At 50.6% G+C, this 15,807-nt stretch overlaps 1 protein-coding gene and 1 non-coding gene across 2 annotated transcripts in view; one reads left to right on the plus strand and one right to left on the minus strand.

The window, feature by feature from the left end:
• Nucleotides 1–14,895, minus strand: part of NEUROD4 (neuronal differentiation 4) — a 30,319-nt gene extending 15,424 nt beyond the window's left edge. The window contains exon 1 of the mRNA XM_038378956.2: nucleotides 14,826–14,895. The gene's annotated coding sequence lies outside the window, so the exon portion shown is untranslated. The remainder of the gene's footprint in view (nucleotides 1–14,825) is intronic.
• TRNAM-CAU lies at nucleotides 885–956 on the plus strand. The gene has a single exon. It is a non-coding gene; the product is annotated as a tRNA-Met (tRNA).
• Nucleotides 14,896–15,807: the final 912 nt, after the last annotated feature.

The following is a 15,807-nucleotide window of genomic DNA, read 5'->3' on the forward strand; positions in this document are numbered from 1 at the left end:
GAAGGTCAAGGGGTCACTTGGTCACAGTCTAAAAGTACTTACCTGGGGAACAAATATTTAATAACGAGCTCTTCAGGCTAGCAGAGAAAGGTCTAACATGATTCAATGGCTGGAAGTTGATGCTAGACAAATTCAGACTGAAAATAAGGCATAAATATTTAACAGTGAGTATAATTAACCACTGGAAAAACTTACGCAGGGTTGAGGTGGATCTTCCATCACTGACAATTTTTCAATCCAGATTGGAAGTTTTTCTAAAAGCTCTGCTCTAGGAGTTACGTATCTCTGGTGCAGTGATGACTGCGTGTCCTCTTGAGTCACCCAGTTAGTTTGAGTGGAGATTGATGGAAATACCCTGGATTTTAACAGAGCCTTAGGGTATGTCTACACGGCAACTAATCCCAGGTTTAGTGGGGCCTTGAGTCTGCCAACCCTGTGTTTGGAACCCCAGGCTCGAGCATCTACACTGAATATCTGGGCTCCAGCATCTACTCAACAGTTTGCAGGTCCGAGTCCAACCAACCATATCCCAGACTTCCTAGTGCCTTCCCAAATTGTTGTGGTGCAATGTGGGGAAAACGTGACTGTCCTCCCCGCACGTCAGGGCAAGTTGTTGCATCCCATGGACACGTCTTGATGAGCTCTCCTTGTGGTCTGTACGCTCCCAGTGACCTGAACTAGCAAAATGGAAGATTCGCCATTGGAAGAAATTCTCTTGCTCTTGGGTTTTTGCTCCTGTCTCACAAAATGGGCAGAGCTTCTGGGAAACGCTGGTGGACGTTCTGGCAGAATTTTCTGACCCACCGAATGCACCTGATAGAGCTAATGATGGTGCAGGAGGAGGAGAAGGAGGATGATACGGACATGGAATACTAAAATCACACAGCAGAGTGGTGCAGCGGAAGCATGCTGGGCCCATAACCCAGAGGTCGATGGATCGAAACCATCCTCTGCTACCTTGGTCGGGGGGAGGGAGAGTTCAGTGGTTTGAACATTGGCCTGCTAAACCCAGAATTGTGAGTTCAAGCCTTGAGGGAGCCATTTAGGGATCTGGGGCAAAAAAAAACATTGGATGATTTAGTTGGGGATTGGTCCTGCTTTGAGCAGGGGGTTGGACTAGATGACCTCCTGAGGTCCTTTCCAACCCTGATATTCTATGATACTCGGGGCAGGTCTCTCTGGCCTGTGCTATACACCAGGTCAGGCCCTTCTGGCCTTGGAATCTATGAATCTCCAAATCCATGCCCAGTGCCCCAGTGAGGCACTAGGGGGCACTGTGCTGCTGCAAGCACCATCTTTAGGGACCAATACAAAGCCATGCTCCCAGCATCCATGGTCACTAAATATCACAGGGCACTTTTCAGAGGAATAGGCAGCTGGCAGCTTCGGTTTGCACTGGTGCATGCATGGATTCTGCTCACACACACACCTCACTGGTCTGTTGCCAAAGAGGCCACAGCAGTGCCAGGATCTGGCCTGTGGATTCCTCCAACCCTCCTCCATCTGTTCAACTGGATCAGAACCAAACCCATTTCAGTTTGGGAACGGGCATCTCATCTGCCCTCCTCCCCCACTCCTGACCTCTGTGCTGAGGTTTCTGAGCCAAGTGTGGCCTACTAGCCCCTGTAGCTGTTCCAGTGATGGGTGCTGCCCTCACAGGTTGGTTTGCTCCCTTCATTGCCCTCTGGGGCCCACCTCGCCAGTTCTGTGTCAGAGACTCAGAAACTGCCCTGTTGGCTTCTGCTACCCCCTCCCTTTAAGCTGTTATGGGGCTGGGGAGCTGAAGCCTTGAGCTCTCAGGGAGTTCACCCATCCCCCACACAGCTGGGGCAGAAGGAACATGGGCATCTCAGGGGGTTTCCTGGAGCCAGGCCTGCTCTGTGGTGTGGATCCGGGGCAGGTTTTCAAGAGCCAAGAAGCAGAGAAGAGAGTCCCTGGTTACTGGATCCCTCAGTTCCAGGCCAGTCACTGAACTGCCCTGGAGATTCTGGACCCACGTACTAAGCCTCATTCACCAAGGTACGCTACTCCTATTGGGGCTTACTGCAGCCAGTTCCAATGCTGACCCTTTGATGGACCCCTATCACAGTACCCATACTTACAGGGTCTGGGAAGGGCGCTGCACACCACAGTGGCATACACTGCCCTGTCAAAGGGCCAAGCCTATTGAGAGTGGAGTCACCAGGACCCACATGACCAAGAGCAGGGTCTCAGGGACGCTGGGGGTCACCTGGGGCCAGCTGTCAGGCCAAAGCTGCAGCTTGAAAGGTACACAACCGGAGAGACTTGTAGGGCCTAGCTCCCTCCCCATTCACACCAGGTTTTACACCAGTGCAACTCCCCTGGCAGCAATACAGTCACACCCAGGTGAGGGAGATCAGAATCAGTGTCAGACAAGAAGATAAACTTAGCTTCAGGTCCCTCCCCAGCCTTTTTGTGGTTTTATGATCCCAAACCCTCATAAACCATCCAGCAAGCTGCCCTGCAAGAGGACCCTTCAAGCAGCCACAGCCCAATTCGGAGCTCATTCCCACCGGTGCCAGGGCCCTGCAGCTCCGCGGCTGGCTGCACTCAGCACCTCCGACAAATCCGACACCAACTGCTGAACATGCAGCCAGAGCACAGATAGGAATGGAGGGTTTGCACTCCCCATGCTCTGACCCGTTACAGTCTGAGCTGCTGCTGTAACAACATGAGATATGCCATGTCCAGAAAGGAGCTGGGGTTTTATCAACAACAGCCATCCCATGCATGCGCACACCCACACATACACATATGGACCTACGCACAGACACAGATATGCATGTGTCAGGTTCCTTCCCCACTCTGAACTCTAAAGTACAGATGTGGGGACCCTCATGAAAGATCCCCTAAGCTTACTCTTACCAGTTTAGGTTAAAAACTTCCCCAAGGTACAAACTTTGCCTTGTTCTTGAACAGTATACTGCCACCACCAAGTGTTTTAAACAAAGAACAGGGAAAGAGACCACTTGGAGACGTCTTCTCCCAAAATATCCCCCCAAACCCTACACCCCTTTTCCTGGGGAAGGCTTGATAAGAATCCTCACCAATTTGTACAGGTGAACACAGACACAAACCCTTGGATCTTAAGAAGATGAAAAATCAATCAGGTTCTTAAAAGAAGAATTTTAATTAAAGAAAAGGTAAAAGAATCACCTCTGTAAAATCAGGATGGAAAATACTTTACAGGGTATTCAGATTCAAAACGCAGAGGGTCCCCCTCTGAGCAAAACCTTAAAGTTACAGAAAACAGAAATAAACCTCCCTCTTAACACAAGGAAAATTCACATAAAACAAAAGATAAACTAATCCGCCTTGCCTGGCTTACCTCTACTGGTTGCAATATTGGAGACTTGGATTAGGATGGGTTGGAAAAGATGGATTTCTATCTGGCCTCTCTCAGTCCCAAGAGAGAACAAACACGTAAACAAAGAGCACAAACAAAAGCCTTCTCCCCACCCCTCCACCCCCAGATTTGAAAGTATCTTGTTCCCTTATTGGTCCTTTGGTTCAGGTGCCAGCCATGTTAGCTGAGCTTCTTAACCCTTTACAGGTAACAGGATGTTGCCTCTGGCCAGGAGGGATTTTATAGCACTGTATACAGAAAGGTGGTTACCCTTCCCTTTATATTTATGACACGCCCCCCAAATCACAGATAGGGCGAAACACTGGCTGTGATTTCTTCCTGGAGCTCTAGGAAAAAACAGAGTTAATAAGACACATGCATCTCTAAATATATTACTAACTGTATAAAGACTAACAATATTTCCCACATCTTAAAGACGATTTGGACCAGTTGATTCTGGGAAACTTTCACAGGAAAGTGCATCAGCCACTTTGTTAGAAACTCCTGAGATGTGTTGTATGTCGAAATTAAAATCTTGGAGAGCTAAACTCCACCGAATACGGTTTTTGTTATTTCCCTTGGTGGTATGAAGCCACCGTAGTGCAGCATGGTCGGTTTGCAGCTGGAAACGCCCCCATATGGGTGTAGCTTTTCCAGAGCATAGACAATGGCATAACATTCCTTTTCACTGATTGCCCAGTTGCTTTCCCTCTCAGGCAGCTTCTTGCTGAGAAACATGACAGGATGGAACTCTTGATTCAGTCGTTCCTGCATTAAGTCTGCTCCCACACCACGCTCGGATGCATCTGTGGTTACTAGGAACGGTTTGTCGAAGTCTGGGGCCCTTAGCACAGGGTCAGACATGAGTGTCGCTTTAAGCTGGTTAAAGACCTTCTGACACTCTTCAGTCCACTGAACTGCATTTGGCTGTTTCTTTTTGGTTAGGTCTGTCAGTGGGGCGGCGATTTGGCTGTATTGCGGTACAAATCGCCTGTAATATCCATCCAAGCCTAAGAAGGATTGGACCTGTTTCTTTGACTTTGGGACAGGCCACTTTTGGATAGCATCCATTTTGGCCTGTAGGGTGTTGATAGTTCCTTGACCCACCTGGTGTCCAAGGTAAGTCACTCTGTTTAGGCCTATTTGACACTTCTTAGCCTTAACAGTTAGTCCTGCCTCCCTTATGCGCTCTGTGGCAAATTGCCGGTACGATTAGGATGGGTCCCGTGCTTCCTCTTCTTGTGGGGGGGTTCAGGGTGCAGTTTTCTGCCCCTGAACTAAGGTATTTACTGTCCCACTAGTAACCCAGAGAAGGGTAGTAGAGAGGGAGGGACCCAGGCCCACCCTTTACGCTGGGTCCCAGCCCAGGGGCCCTAGGGATAGTGGTAAACCACTTGAACTAGTGCGTCCTTCCCCTGGGCTACTTCCCTCTCCTGCTCTTCAGCTTGTGGGACTTCCTGCCCTCTCTCTCTGCACAAGCCAGGTGTCTCTTTACCTCAGGTCTTGGTCTTCTAGCCAGCCACAGCACTTCTCCAAACTGTCCTCTACTTCAACTCCTCCAAACTGCTCTCTGCTCCAACTCCTTCCCCTGGCTTATTGAAGCAGGGGGTTTTTATCAGGTGACTAGCTTCAGATGCTCTAATAGGCTTCAGGTGCTTTTAATTAATCTACAGAAATCTTTCTTCCCTCTACAGGGAATAAGGCTTCTCCTCATCCTGGGACTTACATATCTCTCCTATATCACTCTCCTGCTGCCTTCTGGTCATGCTGTATCACAGCTCAAAGACTTTTTGTAGATGTTCCAGGTGTTTTGCCCAGGAATCCAAAAATATGGCCACATCGTCAAGGTAGGCGACTGCATATTCTCCCAATCCCGCTAGGAGACCATCTACAAGTTTTTGGAAGGTGGCGGGTACATTCTGCAGCCCGAAAGTGAGCACATTAAATTCATACAGCCCGACATGTGTGATGAAGGCTGACCTTTTCTTGGTGGATTCATCTAGAGGTACCTGCCAGTACCCTTGGTTAAGTCCAAGGTAGAGATGAACGGGGCCCGTCCCAGTTTCTCCAATAGCTCATCTGTGCATGGCATTGGATAGTTGTCTGGGCGAGTTACAGCATTTAGCTTTCAGAGTAGCAGCCGTGTTAGTCTGTATTCGCAAAAAGAAAAGCATTTATAAATGCTCAAATAAATTTGTTAGTCTCTAAGGTGCCACAAGTACTCCTTTTCTTTTAGCATTTAGCTTATGGTAGTCCACACAAAAACATATCTCCCCATCTGGTTTGGGAACTAGAACCCCTGGAGATGCCCATGCACTGCCAGAGGGGCAGATTACACCCATCTGTAGCATATCCTGGATATCCCGTTCTGTAGCAGTTTTAGCTTGAGGAGACACTCGGTAAGGTTGGACTCTAATTAGGTGAGCATTACCTGTGTCAATGGAGTGGTATGCCTGTTCAATCAGTCCTGGGGTGGCTGAGAACATCGGGGCATAGCTAATGCACAGCTCCTTGATCTGCTTTCGCTGCATACGCCCAAGAGTCATGGAGAGGTTCACCTCTTCCATACCACCATCACTTTTCCCTTCATAGTAGACACCTTCAGGCCATTCAGCGTCATCTCCTCCCTGGGCTGTAAGCTGACAAACCTTTAATTCTCTGGAATAAAAGGGCTTTAGAGAATTAATATGGTATACCTTAGGCTTTTGGTTTGAGGTAGAGAATGCTATGAGATAATTAACAACTCCCAGGTGCTCTTGGACCGTGAATGGTCCTTCCCACAAAGCTTCCATTTCATGGGCCTCGAGTGCCTTTAAGACCATGACTTGGTTCCCTCCTTTGAATGAACACTCTCTGGTATGTTTATCATACCAGGCTTTTTGCTCTTTTTGAGCATTTTTAGGTTTTCTTTAGCAAGGGCTAAAAAGGTTCGGAGAGTGGTTTGTAGGTTGGTTACAAAGTCCAGAATGTTAGTTCCTGGAGAAGAGGTAAACCCCTCCCATTGCTGCTTCACCAACTGTAATAGCCCCTTAACCTCGCAGCCATATACAAGTTCAAATGGTGAAAACCCTAAACTGGGATGTGGTACAGCTCTGTAGGCAAAGAGCAACTGCTGCAACACTAGGTCCCAATCATTGGAGTGCTCATTTATGAATTTACGTATCATGGCCCCCAAAGTTCCATTAAGCTTCTCCACCAGGCCATTTGTTTGATGGTGGTAAGGGGTGGCAACTAAGTGATTTAACCCATGAGCTTCCCAAAGGCTTTCCATAGTTCCATAGTTCCTAGTTCATAGTTAGAGCTACTGCTTCCGGCCATCGGGTGGCAAAATCCATGAAAGTCAGTATGTACTGCTTTCCTCTGGGTGTCTTTTTTGCAAAAGGACCCAGAATATCCACAGCTACTTGCTGAAATGGAACCTCAATGATGGGGAGTGGCTGGAGAGGGGCTTTGACCTGGTCGTGGGGTTTTCCCACTCTTTTGCACACCTCACAAGATCAGACATAGGCAGAAACATCGTTGCCCGTTCCCTCCCAGTGGAATGACCTCTGCAAACGGTCTTTGGTTCTGTTCACCCCAGCATGGCCACTAGGATGATCATGGGCTAAGCTCAAGAGCTTTTCCCGATACTTAGTTGGAACTACCAACTGTCTCTGAGGATGCCAGTTTTCCTGGTGCCCACCAGAAAGAGTTTCCTTGTATAAAAGTCCTCTTTCAACAACAAACCGGGATCGATTAGAAGAGTTGAGAGGCGGTGGGTTGCTCTGTGCCTCCGTCCAAGCTCTCTGGAGGCTTTCATCTGCTTCCTGTTCGGCCTGGAACTGTTCCCTTGATGCTGGAGACATCAGTTCCTCACTGGATTGTGGACCTGGACTTGGTCCCTCTGGAAGCGATGCAGGGGATGGGGCTGTTTCTGTTGATGGTGTACCGCTCTCCGCTGATGCACTATGGGGTATTTCAGGCTCTGGCTGAGCTTCTTGTGTAGGGTCATCTGCTGCTGCTGCCAGTGCAGGCTCGGTGGTGCCCTCTGGTGTTGGAGCTGTAGACGGGGTTTCAAGCACTGGACTCGGTGCTGGCAATGGTTCTGGTGCTGGTTGCTTTGCCGGTTTCAGTTCGGGGACTGGCTTTGGCTGGGTCTCTGGGACTGGATCCACTACGGCCGTTGCAGTCGTTGGCAGGGGATCCGGTTACACCACCTCCATCTGGGTCTCTGGTAATACAGACGGGGCCCTGGTGGAAGGCTCAGGAACAGGGATAGGTGTGGAAGCTTGCTTAGTCTGGCTGCGGTGACCATTCCCACCCTCTTGGCCAGCTTTAACTGGTTGGCCAAGTCTTCCCCTAGCAGCATGGGAATGGGATAATCATCATAGACTGCAAAAGTCCACATTCCTGACCAGCCCTTGTACTGGACAGGCAACTTGGCTGTAGGCAAATCGAAAGAGTTGGACTTGAAGGGTTGAATCATCACTTGGGCCTCTGGGTTGATTAAGTGGGGGTCCACTAAGGATTGATGGATAGCTGACACCTGCGCTCCAGTGTCCCTCCATGCTGTAACCTTCTTCCCACCCACACTCACAGTTTCCCTTCGCTCTAAGGGTATCTGGAGGCATCTGGGCCTGAGGACCTTTGGTGTGATCCTGGTGCAATGAACTGTAATCTGTTGGGGTTCTTGGGGCAGTTGGTCTTCACATGCCCCAGCTCATTACATTTAAATCATCACGCAGTTGACTGGTCACTGGGGCGAGGTGGGTTGCTGGAGAATGTTGTGGTGGGACAATAAGGCATCTGGGGTTTTCCTTGGGATGTAGGTGATAGGGTTTTGTTTTGGGTTGCCCCTTCTGATATTCGCCCCAACTGCTACTAGTTTTTTTTCTTTTCTGCCACCTCCACCCATTTGGCTCCAATCTCCCCCACCTCGATTACAGTTTTGGGCTTCCCATCTAGGATGTACCTTTCTATTTCCTTAGGAACACCCTCTAAGAACTGCTCCATTTGCATTAGGAAGGGCAAATCTTCTGGAGATTTAACAGTTGCTCCTGATATCTAGGCATCCCAATGTTTCACAATGTGGTAGGCTTGTCGGGTAAATGACACATCTGGTTTCCACCTTAGGGCTCTGAACCGCCGATGGGAATGCTCTGGTGTTAGCCCCATTCTGACTCTCGCCTTGGTTTTAAAAAGTTCGTACTGGTTCATGTGTTCCTTAGGCATTTCAGCTGCCACCTCCACTAAGGCTCCACTGAGCTGCAGCCTCAGCTCTACCATATATTGGTCTGTAGAGATGCTGTACCCAAGGCAGGCCCTTTTGAAGTTTTCTAAGAAGGCCTCGGTATCATCACCTGCCTTGTAGGTGGGGAACTTTCTGGGATGGGAAGTGGTACCTGGAGAAGGATTGCTAGGGTTGGTTGGTATATTCTGCTGAGCCCTTGCCTTCTCCATCTCCAGTGAATGCTTCCTCTCTTTTTCTTTCTCCTCCATAGCTCTCTTGTGGGCAGCTTCCTCTGCCTCCACCCTGGCTTTTTCTACCTCCATCTCCAAGTGCCTTAAGGCCATCTGTTTATCATGCTCTTTTTGTTTCTCTTCAGCTTTGAATCTGGCCAGCTCTAGTTTATTAGCTGCTTCACTGGTAGTCATTTTCCTGCTTTCTTGTGCTTAACTCTAGCTATACCCAAGAGTTGGGAAAGAAAAAAAAACTTGTGAATTTCCCTGCAGGAGGTTAACTACCCTGCCTTTAGGTAGAGAAAACTCCAGCTCAAAAAAGAAAAAACCCTTTGTAAAAAAACTAACACATCTGTCTCCAGGCAAATAGACAGAAAACCCTCTAGCTGCTCTCAGCTTAAAAAAAACCTCTTCATGTCTGTGCTTTTGGTTCAAAATGATCTCTGGTTCAAAATGATCCCACCACTCTGCCACCATATCAGGGTTCCTTCCCCACTCTGAACTCTAAAGTACAGATGTGGGGACCCTCATGAAAGATCCCCTAAGCTTACTCTTACCAGTTTAGGTTAAAAACTTCCCCAAGGTACAAACTTTGCCTTGTTCTTGAACGGTATACTGCCATCACCAAGTGTTTTAAACAAAGAACAGGGAAAGAGACCACTTGGAGACGTCTTCTTCCAAAATATCCCCCCAAACCCTACACCCCTTTTCCTGGGGAAGGCTTGATAAGAATCCTCACCAATTTGTACAGGTGAACACAGACCCAAACCTTGGATCTTAAGAAGAAAGAAAAATCAATCAGGTTCTTAAAAGAAGAATTTTAATTAAAGAAAAGGTAAAAGAATCACCTCTGTAAAATCAGGATGGAAAATACTTTACAGGGTATTCAGATTCAAAACACAAAGGATCCCCCTCTGGACAAAACCTTAAAGTTACAGAAAACAGGAATAAACCTCCCTCTTAACACAAGGAAAATTCACATAAAACAAAAGATAAACTAATCCGCCTTGCCTGGTTTACCTCTACCGGTTGCAATATTGGAGACTTGGATTAGAATGGGTTGGAGAAGATGGATTTCTGACTGGCCTCTCTCAGTCCCAAGAGAGAACAAACACGTAAACAAAGAGCACAAACAAAAGCTTCCCCCCCTTCCGCCCCCAGATTTGAAAGTATCTTGTTCCCTTATTGGTCCTTTGGTTCAGGTGCCAGCCAGGTTAGCTGAGCTTCTTAACCCTTTACAGGTAACAGGATGTTGCCCCTGGCCAGGAGGGATTTTACAGCACTGTGTACAGAAAGGTGGTTACTCTTCCCTTTATGTTTATATCAGCATGTGAACACGGACACATACACACACACACACCTATACATGTGTGCACACTCAGACCCAGCTGCCCGCCTGATATCACAATCTGGCACATACTATGGCAATGGCTTGGCTGTGACTGTATTTAGTAATGGTCCTTGGGAAACTGAGGCAAAAGGGTTGGAAAAAGACCTGAAAAGAAAGTGCAGGTAGGGTGGAGCGAGGGCCTAGAACCTGGCTTGTGTAAATCAGTCACTCTCTTGATGTCAATGGAGCTACACTCACTGACCCCAGCAGCCAGATCCAGCACCATTTAAGTCACTGCATTGACTCCAGTGGAAGCAGGATCGGGTCTTCTCAGAGGATCTGGCCCAGAGTCTATAAGAGATTCTTAAATGGCTCATAGACCTTGTGTTACATGAGGACAAATGCACCCACTAGGCCCAGTTCACCACTGCCCCTCCCACAGTCGCACCAGGGCACAGGGGTGTGAAACGCTAGCAGACCAGCAGGGTGATGTTCTGGGGTGAGTGACTATGCTGGAGCAGGCAGGCATGAATTGTGCTCACCCTGGGAGTGTTGCAGTGTGGAGCCTGGCCCAGGCTTCGCTTGGCACCATTCCACAGTCACAGGCTAGCTCCTGAATGAGGCCTGGACATTGCCGCAGGGGCCACCTCTGAGCAGGGGAGTCATTAGATGGAGCAGCAGGAGAGAGACATATTCTTGCCCAAGGGGAAATCTCAGAGTCCCCTGGAAGCAGTGCCCGTGCAGGCTAGTCCTGTGTGCGCTCTGAGCTCCTGTCCCCACCATGCAAATCTCAGGGCCGCTCTCAAATGAATTGCCTGAGACAGGGAAGTGGCAGAAGAACCCCAGCCCCCCAGATAGCATACTGCCCCCATATCCTTTCCAGGGCCCAACCCCACCCTGATTTTGATGTGCCAGCAGCATACAAATAACAGTGAAACCAGAAGAAATCTGTGAATTGCGTGAGAAATGATGGGACCTAGGGAACACCCAGGCTGCAGAATTAATCCCAGCGATCCCAGGGGTCAGCATATTCAGAGACCCTGAGGGTGACGGCGGGGCTGGTACCTGAGTTGATAAACCAAGAGAGCCAAAACTTATGACAAGGAAAAGTAGAATGCCATTGGGCACAGTCTCTTAAGGTTCTGTGTTACTACTTCATGATGCAAATGATGTGTATGACCTGCCCTGGCTGAGTCCAGGTCTTTGTCCCCCACTAAAGACTAGTCAGTCTATGAGATTAAAAGCCTACCATGGCAGCCAGTTAGAGAAGCTGCTCCTTTAGCTCAAGCAGAGAGAACTCATCCTGAAGGGATGTTTACACTGCAGTTGGGAGTGTGCCTCCCAGCTTGAGTAGACAGACATGCACTAGTGCTAAAAATAGCTCTCCAGATGTGGCAGCGTGGGCTAGCAGCCCAAGATTGGGCCCAGGGGGTTGGATGGGTTTGAACTCAAGTGACTCGCCCAGGCTGCTGCAACATCTACACTGCTATTTTCAGGTTGCTAGTGCAGGTGGAGCTAGCGTGTCTGTCTACCTAGGCTGAGAGGTTCACTTCCAGTGGCAGTGGAGACAGGCCAAAGAGCCAAGGCCCTAGGATATGGCTGTTGTAGGAAACTCTATTGAAGTGCTAGGGCAAGCTGTGAATGCTGCTTTGGTGGGATAATGATCCCTCCCCCCATGAACATGCCCAAATTTCAAAAGTTTCTAATCTCTCCCACGTTGCAGCCCTCTACATGTCACTGGGGGCCAGCAGTTCTCTAGGGTGCATAACAGTGCACATCTATGGGGATATTCTGAGCTTAACAGCATGGTGCAGTGGGAACAGGAGCAGGGGCTACAGTAACTTCCACTGCCCCGAGGGTCAGACATTTCCCTACCCAGGCACCTGAGACTGGCTCACATCAATTTCCCTGCAGCAGTGCCCCCTGCCCTTAAAAATCTGGGATGAATCAGAGCATGAGCCAGCCCTGGCTTCTCTCTCTTCAGGAAGATCCATGCCCAGAAATATTCTCTCTTCCCTTGTGGTGGTAGAATTTGTGTTAAATACCCGCCCCTCAGACACACAGTCTCTCCCTTCCCTCCCCCTAAAGCACAAATAATTACCCAGGTACTCACACTTTACTCAGGGCAACTCCAACTCAGGCTGTCGGGAATTTGTAACAGGGAGCAGGGACCATGCAGTGCACCCAGGACCTAAGCTTTGGTTCTGTTCTGTTGTCCCCATCACCCGAGTGCTGAGATCCCATTGAATGCTGAGGTAGTTTGGCCCATGCCTTGTACTGAAATGTCATTAGATCAAGGTGGATGACGTGGCTTGAGTCTGGAGTTAGAGCCCCCACCCTGGGCAGGAGAACTTGCAGGATTTCAGGCTCTGCTGGGAATCCAATAGGTGGGCCTTTCCTCTCGCCATAGGGCTAGGGGACGCTGTACTGCAGAAGGAGAGGCAGCGACCCCGTGGAGTGTTTTGCAAGAGCAGGGGGTTTAACTCTAGTGTCCTGATTAAATCCCAAGCTAGGTAATTACATTCTCCTCACCTAAATCCCTCCTGCAGCTCCAACTGCACACGACATTCTGCTTTACTTCCTCCCTAAGCCCTTGTTATAGTGTTGCTGTGATCTATTAAGGAGACACTGTACTCCACCACAGAGGTGGGTGCATCTCAGTGGCTACCAGCTCGTTAATTAAATGCTTTTGGATGAAAAGTGCATAGACACTAGAACTTCAAACCAGCCAAGTGACAGCAGGATAGCGGGGCAGTGGGCCGACCCCAAGGCAGCCTCTGCAATTCTTTGCTGATGGATGTGGTCAGGGAAATACATTCCCCCAAATGCTCCTATCAGCCAGTGGACAGAGCTCAGCTGCACGATGTCTTTGCCAGTGATGGTCCAGAGATTCCTCACCCAATTCCTGTGCACTTTCAAGCCCCACAAATGTCATGTTTTGCTATTAACCCTGAACGTCCCTTGCTAGTATCTGTGCTAGCTCCTGCCTAGTTCATTTCTACTGCCACAGCACTGTTTATCCCTCATTCGCTCACTGGGGTAATATTTATTACTTAGCAAACTTCTCAGAAGTGGGAGGGACTTGGGGAGTTGATGGAGGTGGGGTTGTGTTGCAGTACACAGAGGAGTGTTTAACTAGGACAGGTAATGTGGTGCCCTGACAAACTGGGCACTATTGACAGGTTACACTGGGCATGGTTGGTGGGAATTCACTTTTGAAAGTGATGTTAATAACTTGGAGCTTTTAAAATTCTATAATGGTTGGAACATGAGAAAGAAAGAAAGAAAGAAAGAAAGAAAGAAAGAAAGAAAGAAAGAAAGAAAGAAAGAAAGAATCTCCTGATCTGGGGACTGTAACGGGTTCTGTCCCCTCCCAAGCTCCTTTAGCAAAATATGCCAATGGCAGGATAATGGTGGGACAACCCAATATGCGAATGGCAGGAAAATATTCCCTGCTGTGCAGCCCCAACCAAAGGCAGAGCTGAGATGTTGGGGAAATACCCGATTCATTCATCTGTTTCTGGCTTTGCTTCCTACACCGGGTTTGCCATGCGACACGGCTTTACAAACCACAGTGGGAACTTCCATCTGCCGGTGGCTCAGCCAGTCTGAAGTGGGAGTGGAAGAATTTCCAAGCCACCGACTTTCACCCCCTGGCAAGCATTTAAGGGATTGTTGGTAGAAGCAGGAGCCCCGTGCAGTGCACAGCTGGGAACAGCTACTTTCTGCTCCTGTCGCTCCAGAGGTCCATCGCTCCTGCCTCGTCTGGCTAATCACCGCAACCCTCCCACAAATCGCCCTGCCAGCCGCTGACCGGATTCTAATGCTAACGTGCCCGTGTCCCGAGGGCTCCGCAGCTGTTGGCGACTAGCGGTTTCTCACCACCGGCCTGGAGCGGGGGGAGCGGTTTGGGAGGAATAATTAATGGGTAGGGTCGCACCGGTGCTTTCTGCTCACAAACAGCCCCAGGCTTTCCGGCGCGGGTCATCGCTTGAGCTTAGCGGCCAAATGGTTCCGAGACGTAGCCCCACTTTGGGCCTTGTGCCAGAGCACTTCGCCGAGAGCATCTGTTACTCCAAAAGCCAGGGGTCCGCTTTGGACACGCAACTCACCCGGCCCATGCCGCTCCCCGGTGGGGCCAGGGGCAGGGCTCCCATTCCGGAATCTGAACTTTAGCCTCCCGGCAGATCCCTGGACAGAGGAGCCGAGCTCTAAGGTGAACAGGCTGAGCTGTGTCCGCCCATCTCCGCAGAGGGGCAGCCCCCCGTGCCCAGCGTCCCCAGGGGACAAGCGGGGCTCGGGGCTCAACCCCCGGCTGCTTCCCTACTGAAAAGCGGTGGGATGTGCTGGCAGGGAGCCCGGTACTATCCAAGCCGGCTGCTCCGCTCCGCCAGTCTCCGGTCTCCGTGCACAAGGGGCAGCCCACCGCCGAGCCCGCGGCGCCGGCAGTGGCCGCCTGCCCTTGCCGGGGCCCCGGAGAGCCCGCTGCCCGCTCACCCTGTCTGGCTGCGCCGCCCCGGCTCCTGCGGCCGCCTCAGCCGGGCTGGCTCCCGTCGCTGGCGGCTTGAGAGGGGTGGGACCGGCCGCAGCCAGCCCCGGGCAGGTCCCAGCTCGCCGCGGCCGCACCCTTTGCCCCGCTCGGGGCCCCGGTTGTCCCGCCCGTCTGGAGCCGCGAGGACGCAGCCTTACCTGCCGTCGGCGCAGAGCGAGTCCCCGGCGGTGCCGCCCGGGCCGCGGGTTCAGCACCAGGGCTCTGGCCAGCTCCTCCCTCCCCGCCGCCTCGGGGCTTCCCCCTGCGCCTGGCCCAGCCTGCCCCGCCCGGCCCGAGCGGTCCAGGAGCCGAGCCCGCCGGCCTGGGCTGCTCCTTCTCGGCCACGTGCAGGGCCGCGCTCCCCTCGGGCAGCGCCTCGGCTCTGCTCGACGCGCCGGGGCCGCGGCAGTTTTGAAAGCTTCCCCGGCTGCAATTTCTGCACCACTGAGCCGCCGGGCGGACTCCTCCCCTTTCCGAGGGGCCGGCGGTAACTGGGGCTGGCTCCTCCTGGTGGGCCGGCCGGCCCCTCCGAGCGCTCCCCGCAGCCCCGCCCGGGCACTGCGCTGCCGCGCTCCGCTGACTTTCCAAGGCGGGGCGTTGTACTGTGGGAGGCAGAATGCGTCGGGTTAGTACAGCACCGGGCACCCAGTGCCTGGCCCCGGCCTGGGGCTCCTAGCAGCTACCAGCATCCTCAGAGCAGGCTAGGGACCATCTTCGCAAGCCCCTAAGTGCCACGGATTTTCCCATTGACTCCGGCTCCTCAATGCCTGAGTCACTTTTGAAAATGGGCCCTAGGCTCCTAAGTCACTTCTACGCTTTTGAAAATTGCATTGTAGGCCTATAATCGCAATGACCTTCTAGCTTATCTATTGATTTATCTATCTACAGCATATGCCATATTAACACAGCTCTCTATTATTATTATTACTATTATTAATAATAAAAACAGTGTATATGACCAATAATTATTATGATTAATACTATAACTAATCATTATGATTCATACTATAATTAATCATTATTATTAATACTATAATTAATAATAATAGTAGCTCACATTCCCCCCCCCCATCCAAGAGTAATTTTCAGTTTGCTAATTCTTCCCAGGTGAAAGCCAAAGAGCAGTTCTCAAATTACTTT

The sequence above is a fragment of the Dermochelys coriacea genome, chromosome 20, assembly GCF_009764565.3.
Source record: "Dermochelys coriacea isolate rDerCor1 chromosome 20, rDerCor1.pri.v4, whole genome shotgun sequence".
Lineage (NCBI taxonomy): Eukaryota > Metazoa > Chordata > Testudines > Dermochelyidae > Dermochelys > Dermochelys coriacea.